Raw genomic sequence first — 14,649 nt, 5'->3', positions numbered from 1 at the left:
AAGGGGGATGAACTGGGGGTGCTGAGCAGTCCCTACGGGAGGAGGAATGGGCTGGGGTGCAGGTTGTGGTGAGCTGGGTGGGTGTTGGAGAGAAATGGGGGCTGAGGGGCCCCCACAGAAAGAGGACTAGATAGGAGAAGAGTAGGGATGACGGGGCAGATTGGGGTCGGTTTGGGGAGTGGAGGAAAGCAAAACGGGGGCTGAGGAGCCCAATGATTGGAGAGATGGGCTGGGGGGGTTGGATGGAGAAAGGGGGAGGCTGAGGGGCCCACGACTGAGGGGGTTGGAGGGAGGAGGGTGGGGTCAGTGGCCCAACTGGGGGATGGAAAGAGAAGGCGGGGGCATGAGGGGCCCACGACCGGGGTGGGGGTTGGAGGGAGGAGAAGGGGACCGAGGGGCCCGTGGGGGGGGTATTGGAGGGAGAAGGGGGGCTGGAGGCCCAAGACCAGGGGGGGCTGAGGGGCCCGGGGGGTGGAAGGAGAAAGGGGGGCTGAGGGGCCCCATGACTGCAGGGGTTGGAGGGAGGATTAAAGGGAGTCTGAAGGGCACATCAGTGGGGGGGTTGGAGGGTGGACTAAGGGGGGGGGGCTGAGGGAGGAGAAAGGGGAGGAGCCCGTAGCTGAGGGGAGGAGGTTTAAGGGGGGGCTGAGGAGCCCAGGGGGGGTTGGAGGGAGGAAAGGGGGGGCCTGAAGGCCCAGAACCGGGGGGCGGGGGTGAGAAGCCTGGGGGTGGGTTGGAGCAAGGAGAAGTGGGGGGTGGAGGCCTAGGACCGGGGGGGGGTGAGGAGCCTGGGGGTGGGTTGGAGGTAGAAGGGGGGCTGAGGGGCCCCTGGCTGAAGGTAGGAGGTTTAAGGGGGGGTTGGAGGGAGAAGGGGAGACCCGAGGGGGCGGTTGGAGGGAGGAGAAGGGGGGGAGGAGCCCGGGGGGGTTGGGGGAGGAAAGGGGGGGCCTGGAGGCCCAGGACGGGGTGGTGGGAGGAGCCCGGGGGGGGTGGAGGAAGTTGGGAGCCCCGAGCGCTTCACGGTTGTTATACTGGTTGGTGACGTCACTTCCTCTTCCCACCACTCCCGTTTCCGGCCCCGGCCCCGCCCCCTCCCGTCGAGCCGCGGTGGCAGCACGTCTCCCACAAGCGCCTGCGGCGCGACTCCTCCCCCCCCCTCCCCCCCGGGCAGGCCTCAGCTGGGCCCGTGGTAATGGGGAGGGGGGGGACATGGGGATCAAACCCCAATCACATCCCTTCACCCCAATGACTCTTCCTCACACCCGAATTACACCACAATCACACCCCTTTACACCTGAATCACACCACAATCACACCCACGAAGGGGATACAGGGAGATGAGGGGATTTGGGAGGAGGAAGGGGTAGGTGAGGGGTGGGGGAGGAGTGAAGGGGATACAGGGAGATGAGGGGATTTGGGAGGAGGAGGAAGGGGGGTGGTGAGGGCTGGGGGAAGAACTGGGGCGGGAGGGGTGAAGCGGATTCGGGGAAATGAAGGGATTTGGGAGGAGGAGGAGGAGGAAGGGGTAGGTGAGGGGTTGGGGGAGGAGCTGGGGCAGCAGAGGTCAAGGGGATACAGGGAAATGAGGGGATTTGGGATGGGGGGCACATGCCTCCAGGGGTATGGATCCTCCAACCCTGGGGGCGGGGTTAGGGGGCGTGAGCTAGGGGAGAGGGGTGAGGGCCTGAGGGAGGGGAGCAGGGGCTGAAGTGGTTTATGGAGAGGAAATTGAGGCACAGAAACCAGGGAGGGGAAGCAAAGCTGAGGGGGGAATGGCTGAGGAAAACCCCGTAACCTACTGTCCCCGGTCCCGGCAGGGGTCACCCGTCCCCCTCACTGCACATTTGGCTGCTCCCCTGGCAGCATCGGTCAGCGACGCTCCCTCTGACACTCGCTGTTGCACATACTGAGGGCAGGTAGATCCCAGCTTGTTTCTCACCCCGCACTGGCAGCTCTGAGGTTCTGCCTCCTCCCTCCACAGGGGGAGAAAGCACAAGACCCTCCGTCTTCCCCGCCACCCACAAAGGCCAATCAGCCATGGAGGAAAGAGACCCTCCGTCCCTCACCTCAATTAGTTGCACAACTTGATGAACTAGCCCCCACCCCATTTCCGACTGGAGATTTAACAACAGTTGGTAGTATGTCCAAGACCTTGGAGTGGTCTCTCCTGGTGACTGAACTGAATTTGAAGTTTCTCCATGTTGTCATGGAAGGAGCAGAGAAAAAGCAAACAAAATAAGAAATGACTTTCAGTAAATGGGCATTTTCTCAAAGTCCCCAATAAACCTGAGCCACAGTTTGGCAAATAAAATTAATATCTGCTTATGTGACCCAATGTCCTTTAAGAGGAAAAAAACCCACATCACACAAGATACAGCCAGTTTCATAGAACTAGAAATTCCAGAGCAGGTTAAATATAACGACTCAGAATCAGGACAAGAGATTCTCCCATTGCATTCTCCTCTGAGCGGTTCAAACCTCCTGCTCTCATTAGTATCAAGTCATATTATTTACACAAGTTCTAGCATCGTGGTAATGGAAAAAACAAAACAAAACCAACCAGCCAGCCTCCCCATCTGCAAACAATCCCATATCAGTAGGTAAAGTCCTACAACAGGCTTTGCCAACCATTGGCAAACTGGGATTTCAACTCCAAATGATCTCACTGTATTTGAGGTCCATCCAGGTCTGTGACACTTTCATCTCAGGCCCTAAATTACTGTTTAGAAGCAAAGAAAACAAATTGTGAACCACAAACAGAGGGCTGAGAACCCTGAATGATAGGACACATTGAGTGGTAGAACTGTAGAAAGTAGAGAAGATAAATTCTAGCGGGTGTCATGGAGCCATGGAACTGCTCCCTACGAAACCGGTTAGGACTCTGGGGAAGCCGCCTCTCTCTGAGCAGACTGTCTCCAGGGCAAGAAGCTTACGCAGCTTCCACCTTCCTGGGTCTGACTCCAGAGCATTCAGCATCCCCTGCCCCACCGTACACTTCCCACAGCAAGTCCCGCACAGGTGGGGTCCTGGGGAAGCCACAGGGTCCTGCACCCCAATTTCGCAGTCAGACGTGACTCTCAGCCAGACAGTAAAACAGAGGTTTATTAGATTACAGGAGCATGGTCTAAAACAGAGCTTGTAGGTACAGAGAATGGGACCCCTCGGCCGGGTCCATTCTGGGGAGGCAGGAAGACCAGAGCCTCATCTGGCTTCGCTCCATTTCCCCAGCCATCTCCAAACTGAACCTCCCTCCAGCCTCTCACCCAGCCTCTGTCCAGTTTCTCGGGCACAGGTGTCACCCGGCTCCAACATCCCTCCTGGGTTCTCACGTTACATGCTCAGATAGCTTCCCTCAAGGAAAGTCTCCCATCCCCAATGCAACCAGTCCCAATAAACCTCCCCTGCTACCTTCCCAGGTCAATACTCCCCACTCCCTGCTGTGCCACAGGCACTCACCCCGTGTTCGAAGAAAACATTGAGAACATTCCCACTTTGTCACACTCACATACCCCTATTCCCACCACCGAGGTATTGGTGCAGCACACAGGGAAACTGAGGCACACAGTATTCATGTAAAACTCACATAGGCTCACATACAACATAACAAGGGAAAATCCCCACTTCATCACACCCTCTATCTCCGCGCCTTCTCTGTTATATTTACATTGAGGAAAAAGGGTACAAGACACAACTGCTATTCAGCAGAACCCAGTGCAATCTGGGAACGAGGCAATCTGTCCCTAATGCAGGAACCTGGTGACTAAAATCACTGCAGTGGGAGGAAAAGTATAAACGTGATGCTCCAAAATTGGTTAGACTAGGAAAAGTGATGGAGGTTGTGTCCAGTGGTGAGGGAGCTGAGATGCCACAAATGCTGCCTTAAAGTTCACTACTTCGGAATTAGGAAAAGGGGGGAAAGAAAAATCTTCTCTGAGTCCTAGACAAGATTTTCATGGTGTTTATCTCCCTTGCATCTTCTCTGGTGATACATAAGAGAAAAGCTGTGATGGAAGGTCTCCCCCCCCACCCCCCAGTGTGGATTCTCTGATGGCAGGTAAGGTGTGAGTTGTCAATGAAGGTTTTCCCGCACTCACGGCAGTTGTAGGGTTTCTCACCTGTGTGGATCCTCCAATGTTTTAGAAGGGCTGAGTGCCAAGAGAAGGTTTTCCCACACTCATAGCATTTATAGGGTTTCTCCCTTGTGTGACTCCTCTGATGCGCAATGAGATTTGAATGCTGAGTGAAGGTTTTCCCACACTCACAGCATCCATACGGGCGCTACCCTCTATGGATTCTCTGATGGCAAATAAGGTGCGAGCTCTCAGTAAAGGTTTTCCCGCACTCACAGCATCCATAGGGTTTCTCCCCTGTGTGGATCCTCTGATGGCGAATAAGAGTTAAGCGCTCAGTGCCGCACTCGCAGCATCCATAGGGTCTCACTCCAGTGTGGATTCTCTAATGGTGTGAGCACCTCCTGAACTTTTTCCCACTCTCAAAGCCCGTGTTATTTCTCTCTCCCATAAGGATTCTCTGCCAAGCCGTGGCTTCCTTGAGGCCTTTGTGAATTTCCCGATAATGAACAGATATTCCAACTTTCTGCGCTAGCTGGTTCCCCTGACGCTTCTCTGGCCTGTGCTGCCCCTGAGAGCCTTTTCCCTGCTCACAACTCATGGACACACTCCCTTTGCATCTTTGCAACAACGCCCCACGTGCTTCCACTTGCTCCTCTTCCTGCTGAGGCGTCTGCTCCACAGTCTCTCTCATCATCCCCTCACCTGCTGGGACAGAGAAAGGAAAACTTCAGAAACCGGAAGGGAAAAGGGGGGAACAAGCCAAGACAGTAGCTGGAGATGGGGAAATTCAGTCCCTGATTTTTCTCCAACGGGGAGAGAGGAGAGGATCAATTCTGCATCCAGTTCCCACCGAAACACTCAGAGAGAAGGGAGTCTGGGGAGAGAACTACTGCCAGGAGTTAGGATGGGTAGGAAGCCAGGAACAGTATCTGCCCTGAGGATAGGACACCTGCTGAGGACCACCCTGAAGCCAGAGACCTCACAAGGTCTTTGCTGGGAATCCCAGCTGTTTCCTTCAACAGCTGAGTAGGTTTAATGATCCCTCACCCATGCAGCTGCCTCTCAGGATCTCTCTTTCCTCTGAGCCCTGGAAATCTGGGGCCCACGGCTCTTCCTCTTGTTCCAGCTGGGAGATGAAAAGTGGGAACCCTGCTCAGGGCAAAGAAAACCAGTGAGATCAGGTAACAAGCAAAAGAAGAAGTTACTCAACTTGTGCAGTAACAATGGTTCTTTGAGATGTGTCTCCCTATGGGTGCTCCACTGTAGGTGCTAGCACGTTAAAAATAGTTGTGTAGACCGGTGGCTTTCCACACTACTGTGCCCCTTTCAGGGGTCTGATTTGTCTTGCGTACCTCCGGGTTACACCTCATTTAAAAACTACTTGCTTACAAAATCAGACATAAAATACAAAAGTGTCACCGCACACCATGATTTGCTGACTTGCTCATTTTTACCATATCATTATAAACTAAATAATTGGAATATAAATATTGTACTTACATTTCAATGTGTATTATATAGATCAGTATAAACAAGTCATTGTATGAAATTTTACTCTGTACTGACTTGGCTAGTGATTTTGCTGTAGCAACTCTGGAAGACCTCTGCGTACCCCAGGGGTACACATACCACTGGTGTAAACACTGCAGCTCAGGCTTAAGAGACTGAGCTCCAGCCCAATCTACAACATATTTGCAGTTACATACAGGCCACCAAGGCCAGTCTGGGGACCCAGACTGGGAGAGTCTCTCCCAAAGGCAGCGCAAACATCCCAATATGTGCTACTTCTGAGGCTTTGCTATTTGGAAGGGTGTTCCCCACAGCTCCACCACTCTGAGACAGGGCATTTTGGAGGCAGCACCCTTGTGTGTCATGATGGCACCTCAGCGAGTCTCAATGATTTCAGACTCCTTATAAACACCGTCTCTTCTGGGGTGCTGCAGCCAGTAGGTATTTACAGCCACATGAGAGAGGCTTTGCATTGTCCAGTGTGCTGCATTCATACACGGACAGTTCTCGATCGTGTTTCCATGTAAATGGAGACAGGCCTATGCTACTTCAACAGGAATTACACCTCCATCCCAGGAGAGGAATTCACTCCTTCACACCCAGTCAGTAACGAAGCACATTGAGAGGGAAGCTGACCCATGCTTATTTGTCATTAAAAAACCTACTAAATAAAGCCCCCATTCTCCAGAGGGAGACAAGTCAAAGTGAAGGGCTAGGAGCATGAATCATAAAATAACAAACACACGGGGTAAAAGGACCTCAAGGTGTCAGTTAGTCCATCCTCCAGCCGTGAGGCAGGACCAAGTATACACAGACCATCGGTTTAACCTCTTCTTCAAAACCTCCAGTGACCAGGATCCCACAACCTCTCTTGGCCCGTATTACACAGGAGGTCAGACTAGATGACCGAATAGTCTCCCTTGGCCTTAAAATGTCTTGATTGACAGAAGGAAGGACTCAGCACATGCCATTGTGCGTTGTGTCCCTCAGATGTGAATACCAGCATTTATTCGCAGGCACTCCAGCAGCGTGCACTGTGCCAGCTGTAGCTTTACATGAACAGTGGAGGGACTAGCTTGGCAGAGCTGTGACACCGAGAGAGGTGCACATGAAACTGGAAGGAACAGGTATTCCTCATTTCAGTGCGGAGTGGTGTAGGCAGCATCAATAAAGGCGCACAAGGGTGTGTTCTTGCCACAAGGTTTGTCAGCAGGCTGGTGCCATACATGCCTGGGGTCCCTGGGGCTCAGTGAGGGGTAAGTGAAGGCAAGGACTCAGAAGGAATCCTCATTGGAAGGGTAAAGGGATGGTGACATTATGAAAGTCCAAGATGGATTGTGTGCAGTAGGCTCAGGATCTGAGAGCAGGCCGGGGGGAGGCAGCTTCTGTTCCCTACATCGGACCTAACCCCAAGTTTTGCCTTAGCAAAGAGACGGTGTCAGAGTTTGCACTGTCCTGCGCCTGTGCTCTGCTCCCAAAGTGTTCTGTAGCGGGGAGGGCAGAGCGCTGGTCTGCGTCTCACTGGCCTCTCGGGGTGTCGCTGAAACAGGGAAACGCCGAGGGTGTATTGTGAACCTTAACTCTTCATTTCCCCTTCTAAGAACTCAGGGGATGGGAATCCTTACCCAGCGAGGTCACGTTCTTGTAGTTCTCCTGCATGACACGTCTGTAAAGGGCGCTCTGAGCGGGGTCCAGCAGAGCCCACTCTTCCCTGGTGAAATACACAGCCACCTCCTCGAAAGTCACCAGTCCCTGAAAGAGAAAGGGCCCCCCACTCTGCACCTGCTGCCCAGTGACAACCCCACCGGTCACAGGGGAGAGGGCCAATCACATGGAAGCTCTGGGAGGCAGGCAGGCAGGATCACACTCCCTCCCCATCAGAGCAGCCAGGAGGCATCAGGGGGAGGGAAGAGAGAGACAGAGAGCCCCTCGCCCCTTCTAGCAGACAGAGATGGGAGGAGTCTTCACATTCAACACTCACCTACCTGCCAGAGGCTGATTCAGGTGATGGAGCCCCCTGGCAGATATCCCAACAGCCTCCCCAGTGCCAGCACTTGGATGGGATGGGATGGGGTGTCTTCCCCGGGCCTCATTGGCAGTTGCCCTCTGGCTAGTAGGTTCAGACTCCAGTATTGGAGGCTGGTACATTTCCCCAGCTCAGTTCAGGGGGGCTGACAAATTAGGGAATTTCCACCCACAAACCTCATGGGTCTGTTGCTAGAATCTAGGCCCCACCGTAAACTAATCCCAGCCCGTTTGTCACACCCTCTCCCCATCCCTTTCTCCACCCTGGGTATTTCCTTCCCCCTCCCACCTCCTAACCACCCTCAGAAGTACCCACCTCCTATGGCTTTACAGCCTTTCTGCCGCCAACAGGAGCCCACCAGCAACTGCCCGATAATCCCTATCTGAGCTGGCCCCAGGGCAGCCATCTCTCTTCCCTGGGAGGATGGGACGTGACACTGCAGCCTGTCAGGGCATGAAGGGGACGTGTCAGAACAGGACAGTCACGTCACATCACAATTTCCCCCGGCTCTTTCCTCGCAGATGGATGTTCTCGACTCTGTCATGCAAATAAGAGAAATATTCAAAACACAATTAGTAATGGGAAAGGGGAAAGACACGGGACTTCAACTACCCAGACACCTGTTAGAAAAGGAATTCAAACAGACACAAAGTGTCCAATGAGCTCTTGGAATGTGTTGGGGACACATGTTTGCTTCAGAAGATGGACGTAGTAACCAGGGGGACAGGCATTTCAGGGTTGATGCTGACTAACCGGCGGGAGGACAGGACAATGGACTGTGAAAAGACTCCGTACTGCCACTGACTCATGGACGCTGTGACACTACCGAGTAAGGTGGTCTTGTCACCCGATACTCAACATTACCTGGGACTTCTTGTAACTTTCCATGGGAAAGGAAGGGTGGGACAAGAGGTCAAGTTTGAGAAACAAAAGATTCCCGCCTTGTGTAAATCCCATTTAAGGGTGGAGAGAAAGGCAAACGAGACTCCTCTTCTCCGTGGCCTGTCTGCCCAAGAAGAAAGACTGCTAAAGCCACCTGAAGCCAAGGCCAGGAGGGAGTCCAGACTGAGACAGGGGTCCAGTCTGAACAGAAACATAACTGGAATTCTGAACCATAGAAACTTTGCAACCTGCCTCAAATAACATTTAGGGTAAAAAATTACATTGTGTAACCTGTTTTTAAGTAGATTGAGCTTAACTTGCATATTCTGCTTTGTTCTGTCTGTTCTCTCTTACATTCACTTAAAATTCACCTTTTGTGGTTAATAAACTTCTTTCTTGTTTATAATATAACCCAGTTTATGTAATTTAACGGGGGGGGAGGGGAGAAGTTGTGCATATCTCCCTCTACATTGATGGAGGGGACGATTTTCATAAAACCTTTGGGTCTGTACCCCTTAAAAGGAGCGGGCACCAGAGTGTTGGGGCAAGACCCTAAGGCTGAATCTTTCCAGGGCGGATCTGTCTCTCTGTGAAGCTGGGCGTGGCTCTGCCGTGTGCTTGGCTGGAAGAGGCTTGTGAGCCTAACCCGGCCAGGTAAAGGGCACCTAGGCTGGCAGAACAGGCTGCCTCAGTGGCACCCCAGCACGTCAGGTGACACCCCAAAGGGCCAAACCCATCACAGCGAGGTGCCATGTGAACAAAATTCTAAGGAGAATAGAGCTCAGGAGAGCTGGCAGTTTCTCAGAGACAGGACTAAACAAGCAACAGCAAACGATCACAATGCGAAGGAAAGACGGAAAGAATAGTAAGCTGCCAATATGACTCCATTATGCGCTCTTTAACGACGAGACAATAAAAAGAAATCCTACAAAAATTTCAATCATGGACAAATTGCTATGGGTGAGTACAAAAGAACAGCACAAGCATAGAATCACATTGCAACAACACATCATCAGTAGGACAAAACTAACCTGTCTCACGACGGTCTAAAACCAGCTCACTTTCCCTATTAGTGGGTGAACAATCCAACGCTTGGTGAATTCCGCTTCATAATGATAGGAAGGAACCTCGAGAGGTCTCTAGCCCAATTCTCTGCACTCATGGCAGGACTAAGTATTAGCTAGACCATCCCTGAGAGGTGTCTTATCCAACTTGCTCTTAAAAATCTCCAGTGACCGATATTTCACAGCCTCCCTAGACAATTTATTCCAGTGCTTAACCACCCCGACAGTTAGGAAGTTTTTCCTAATGTCCAACCTAAACCACCTTTGCTGTGTCAAAAATAGACTCAGGACTCACAGTTTGTCAGACCACTCTGTTTTATTAGCACAGCTCTCTGCTACTAACACCCAGATAATGTGAGCACCATGCAAGACACAAACTATCTTGTTCATACGGATAAAAGGGCGAGAACTGAACAAGATAACTAAGGAAGCAGAACGTGATAAGTTTACCTGAGCTAGACATGCATATCTTATTTCCTTACTAACTATTACCGATCTTCTGTTAATGTTTCGCCATTAGCACCATTATTTATGCCTAATGTTTCTTTTCCTGGCACCTGTATTTCAACATTTCTTAATTCTGCTTAAAGGTACATACAACATTTCTTTAATCCAGTCTTATTTTTACAATATAATTCATTCTATTTTCACAGCTGCAATTTAAGCCCATTGTCCTTGTCCTGAGATGTTAATGAGAACAATTTTTCTCCTTCCTCCTTGTAACAACCTTTTACATGCTTGAAAACTTATGTCCCCTCTCTTCTCTTCTCCACACTAAACACATCCAAGTTTTTCAATCTTCCCTCATAGACTTTTCAACATTTTTGTTGCTCTTCTGTGAACTTTCTCCAAATCTTTCCTGAAATGTGGCACCCAGAACTGGACACAATACTCCACCTGAGGCCTAATCAGCACAGAGCAGAGCGGAAGAATGACTTATTGTGTCTTGCTTACAACACTCCTGCTAATATAGCCCAGAATCAAGTTCGCTTTTTTTGCAATAGGGTTACCCCGTTGACTCATATTTAGCTTGTGATCCACTATGACCCCCAGCTCCCTTTCGGCAGTGCTCCTTCCTAGGCAGTCATTTCCCATTCTGTATGTGTGCAACTGATAGGTCGTTCCTAAGTGGAGCACTTTACATTTGTCCTTATTTGGTCAGAGAAGGGCAATTAAAATGATTAGGGGTTTGGAACAGGTCCCATATGAGGAAACATTAAAGAAGCTGGGACTTCTCAGCTTGGAAAAGAGGAGACTAAGGAGGGATATGATAGAGGTCTATAAAATCATGAGTGATGTGCAGAAAGTGAATAAGGAAAAGTTATTTACTTGTTCCCATATTACAAGAACTAGGGGCCACCAAATGAAAATAATGGGCAGCAGGTTTAAAACAAATAAAAGGAAGTTCTTCTTCACACGCCACACAGTCAACCTGTGGAACTCCTTGCCTGAGGAGGTTGTGAAGGCTAGGACTATAACGGGGTTTAAAAGAGAACTAGATAAATTCATGGAGGTTAAGCGCATTAATGGCTATTAGCCAGGATGGGTAAGGAATGGTGTCCCTAGCCTCTGTTTGTCAGAGAGTGGAGATGGATGGCAGGAGAGAGATCACTCCCTTGGGGCACCTGGCATTGGCCACTGTGGGCAGATAGGATGCTGGGCCGGATGGACCCTTGGTCTGACCCAGTACGGCCGTTCTTATGTTCTTAAATTTCATCCTATTTACTTCAGACCATTTTGTCCAGATCATTTTAAATTTTAATCCTATCTTCCAAAGCACTTGCAACCCCTCCCAGCTTGGTGTGGTCCACAAACTTTTTAAGTGTCCTCTCTATGCCATTATCTATATCACTGACAAAGATATTGAACAGAACCGGACCCTGAACTGATCCCAGTGGGACCCCAATCGATATGCCCTTCCAGCTTGAGTGTCAACCACTGAGAACCACTCTCTGGGGACAGTTTTCCAACCAGCTACGCACCCACTTAATGGTAGTTCTGTTCCAGTTGTACTTCTCTACTTTATTTAGGAGAAGGTCATGCAAGACAGCATCAAAAGCATTACTGAAGTCACGATATACCATGTCTACCGCTTCCCCTCTTTCCACAAGCTTGTTATCCTGTCAGAAAAAAAACATTAGGGTGCTTTGACACAATTTGTTCCTCACAAATCCATGCTGACTGTTACTTATCACCTTATTATCTTCTAGGTGTTTGCTAAATGATTGCTTAATTATTTGTTCCATTATCTTTCCGGGGAATTAAAAGAAGCTGATTGGTCTATAATTCCCCAGGTTGTCCTTAACTATTCAGGTAATTATTATTAATGAAGAAGAGGAAGAAACAGACACCACAATAGGGAAAGAACAGGATACAAAATATGTAGATACATTAGATATATTAAAGTCAACCATTAAATTAGCCTTAGCTCAAGGAATTAGCTGAGGCAATCTGGGAAACATTACCAATCATCTTTGAGAACACCTGGAGAACGGTGAAGACTGGAGAAGGGCAAACATTGTACCCATATTTTAAAACAGAACTGGGAATAAAGTCAAGCCTTCCTTAGATACCTGGAATGAACAAATTATTAAACAATCAATTTGCAAGCACCTAGAGGACAGGAATGTGATAATTTAAAGCCAGCCTGGATTTTCAAAAACAAATAATGCCAAGTCAATCTCATTTCCTGCTTTCACAGGGGTACTGGACTTACGGATCCACGGGACACTGTAGATAGGACATATCTTGATTTTGGTCTGGCTTTTGACACAGGCCCCCATGACATTCTCACAGTGAACCAGGGAAATGTGGTGCACATGAAAGTGTTATAAAATGGGTGAAAATGTTGTTGGAAGACTGTACTCAGACAGTAATCATTAGCGGTTCACTGTCCAATGGGAGGATGTATACAATGGGGTGCCCAGGGGCCAGTCCTGGATCTGATATAGTCAATATTTTCACTCATTACTCGGATAACGGACTGGAGAGCATGCTGTCTAAATATGCAGATAGCAGCAGCTGCGAGGGGCTGCAAGCGTGTTGGAGGACAGGATTAGAATTCAGGATAACATTTACACACAGGAGAAATGGGCTGAATGAACAAGATGAAATTCAATAAAGACAAGTGAAAGTACTAGACTTAGGTAAGCAAAACCAAATGCACCACTACAAAGTGGGGAGTAGTTGGGCAGGGGTTAGTACTACTGAAAATGATCGGGGGCTACAGTGGATCACAAACTGAATCTGAGTCAATTGTGAAAAACTGGATGAAGCACCAGACTACATTAGCAAGAGAGGCAGTGGAATCCCTATCACTGGAGGTTTTTAAGGGCAGGTAAGACAAACACCTGAGTGCCGAGGGCCGGACTAGCTGCCCTCTCACGGTTCATTTCAGCCCCACAGTTCTACGACTCTATGCGGGGGTGTCATAAACAGATAGCTAAGGGTTAATGTCTCTTTCACCTGAAGCACCTGACCAGAGGACCAATCAGGAAACCGGATTTTTTCAACTCTGGGTGGAGGGAAGTTTGTGTCTGGGTCTTTGTTTTCTGTCTGCCTGTTTTCTCTGAGCTTTGGAGAAGTAGTTTCTGTTTTCTACTCTTCTGTTTCTAAGTGTAAGGACAAAGAGATCAGATAGTAAGTTATATGATTTCTTTTCTTTGGTATTTGCATGAATATAAGTGCTCTGATTTGTATTCTTTTTGAATAAGGCTGTTTATTCAATATTCTTTTAAGCAATCGACCCTGTATTTTGTCACCTTAATACAGAGAGACCATTTGTATATATTTTTTCTTTCTTTTTATATAAAGCTTTCTTTTAAGACCTGTTGGAGTTTTTTTTTTCTTCAGGGAAATTGAGTCTGTACTCACCAGGGAATTGGTGGGAGAAAGAAATCAGGGGGAGATCTGTGTGTGTTGGATTTGCTAGCCTGATTTTGCATTCCCTCTGGGTGAAGAGGAAAGTGCTTTTTGTTTCCAGGGCTGGGAACGGAGAGGGGGAGTCACTCTGTTTGGATTCACAGAGCTTGTGTCTGTGTATCTCTCCAGGAGCACCTGGAGGGGGGAAGAGAAAAAGGATTATTTCCCTTTGTTGTGAGACTCAATGGATTTGGGTCTTGGGGGTCCCCAGGGAAGGTTTTTCAGGGGGACCAGAGTGCCCCAAAACACTCTAATTTTTTGGGTGGTGGCAGCAAGTACCAGGTCCAAGCTGGTACCTAAGCTTGGAGGTTTTTTCATGCTAACCCCCATATTTTGGACGCTAAGGTCCAAATCTGGGACTAAAGGTTATGACAGGGGGAAATGTTTGGCCACTTTATTACAGCACTGACCGGCCCCTTCCACGAGCACTAAACCACCGAGACATTTTGAAACCCTCCCAGTAAAAAGGCCTGGGAACCGGATGGGAGAGAAGCGCAGAACAAAAAGAAGTGACCCTGGGGGATTCCCCCTGACACTGTCTCCAGGGCAGAACACTCCCACAGCAGGGGGAACAGGGAGAGTCAGGAACTTGCTTTTCCTCTTCCTGCACTCACCTTGCTCACAGGAAAGTGAATCTGCCCAGGGATGCGGCAATAAGTGGGTGGGGATCTGGGAATCTCTCCCCCCAATTATTCCTCCCACTGCCCTTTTCAGTCTCCCTTCCCCTGTCTCTCCCCCTCTGGCTGACAGGCAGTCCTGGGGGTTTGCTCTCCTATGGCTGGATTGGCTCCTGCAATTGCTAAGGGGGGAGAGATGTGGGGTGAGGAAGGGCTGTTTGTGCAGAGTCACTCTCATGCCCAGACCCTGAGGTCTCTATGAATCACCTGGCATCTCTGGCTCAGATGTCAGTGTGGGCAGAGCCTTGCGTTGACCTATAGGGCTAATTACAGCAAGAGAAAATCCTCACCTTGGCTGGCACAGGAAGCTTCACTCATGGTCACTCCCCTGCCCCGATCCCACTGGGGGAGCAGCAGCTGCTCAGCCTGGGCTCCCAGACCACAATCGGGAAACAGCGTCTGACCCACAAAGCTCAATCCCAATATCCTGAGCAGAGAAAGAGATAGAGAGAAACGGAGTCACTTTCCCCCCTTTGGCAACAACTGAAACCCCCTCC

General features: G+C 49.7%; 2 long non-coding RNA genes across 2 annotated transcripts in view; one reads left to right on the top strand and one right to left on the bottom strand.

Annotated features, from left to right (window-relative positions):
• LOC127039625 (uncharacterized) overlaps positions 1–4,398 on the top strand; it is a 125,917-nt gene extending 121,519 nt beyond the window's left edge. Inside the window, exon 3 of the long non-coding RNA XR_007771226.1 lies at positions 4,242–4,398. This is a non-coding gene — a long non-coding RNA (uncharacterized LOC127039625). The remainder of the gene's footprint in view (positions 1–4,241) is intronic.
• Positions 4,399–5,883: 1,485 nt separating this feature from the next.
• On the bottom strand, positions 5,884–14,576 carry LOC127039622 (uncharacterized). The gene is made up of 3 exons (XR_007771221.1): positions 14,443–14,576; positions 7,924–8,145; positions 5,884–7,334 (listed from the first exon to the last, which is right to left on the bottom strand). It is a non-coding gene; the product is annotated as an uncharacterized LOC127039622 (long non-coding RNA).
• Between the last annotated feature and the right edge of the window lie 73 nt (positions 14,577–14,649).

Source organism: Gopherus flavomarginatus, chromosome 23 (assembly GCF_025201925.1).
Source record: "Gopherus flavomarginatus isolate rGopFla2 chromosome 23, rGopFla2.mat.asm, whole genome shotgun sequence".
Classification (NCBI taxonomy): Eukaryota; Metazoa; Chordata; order Testudines; family Testudinidae; genus Gopherus; species Gopherus flavomarginatus.
Note: the sequence above shows the minus strand (reverse complement) of the source record. Positions and strands in the feature narration are given on the sequence as shown.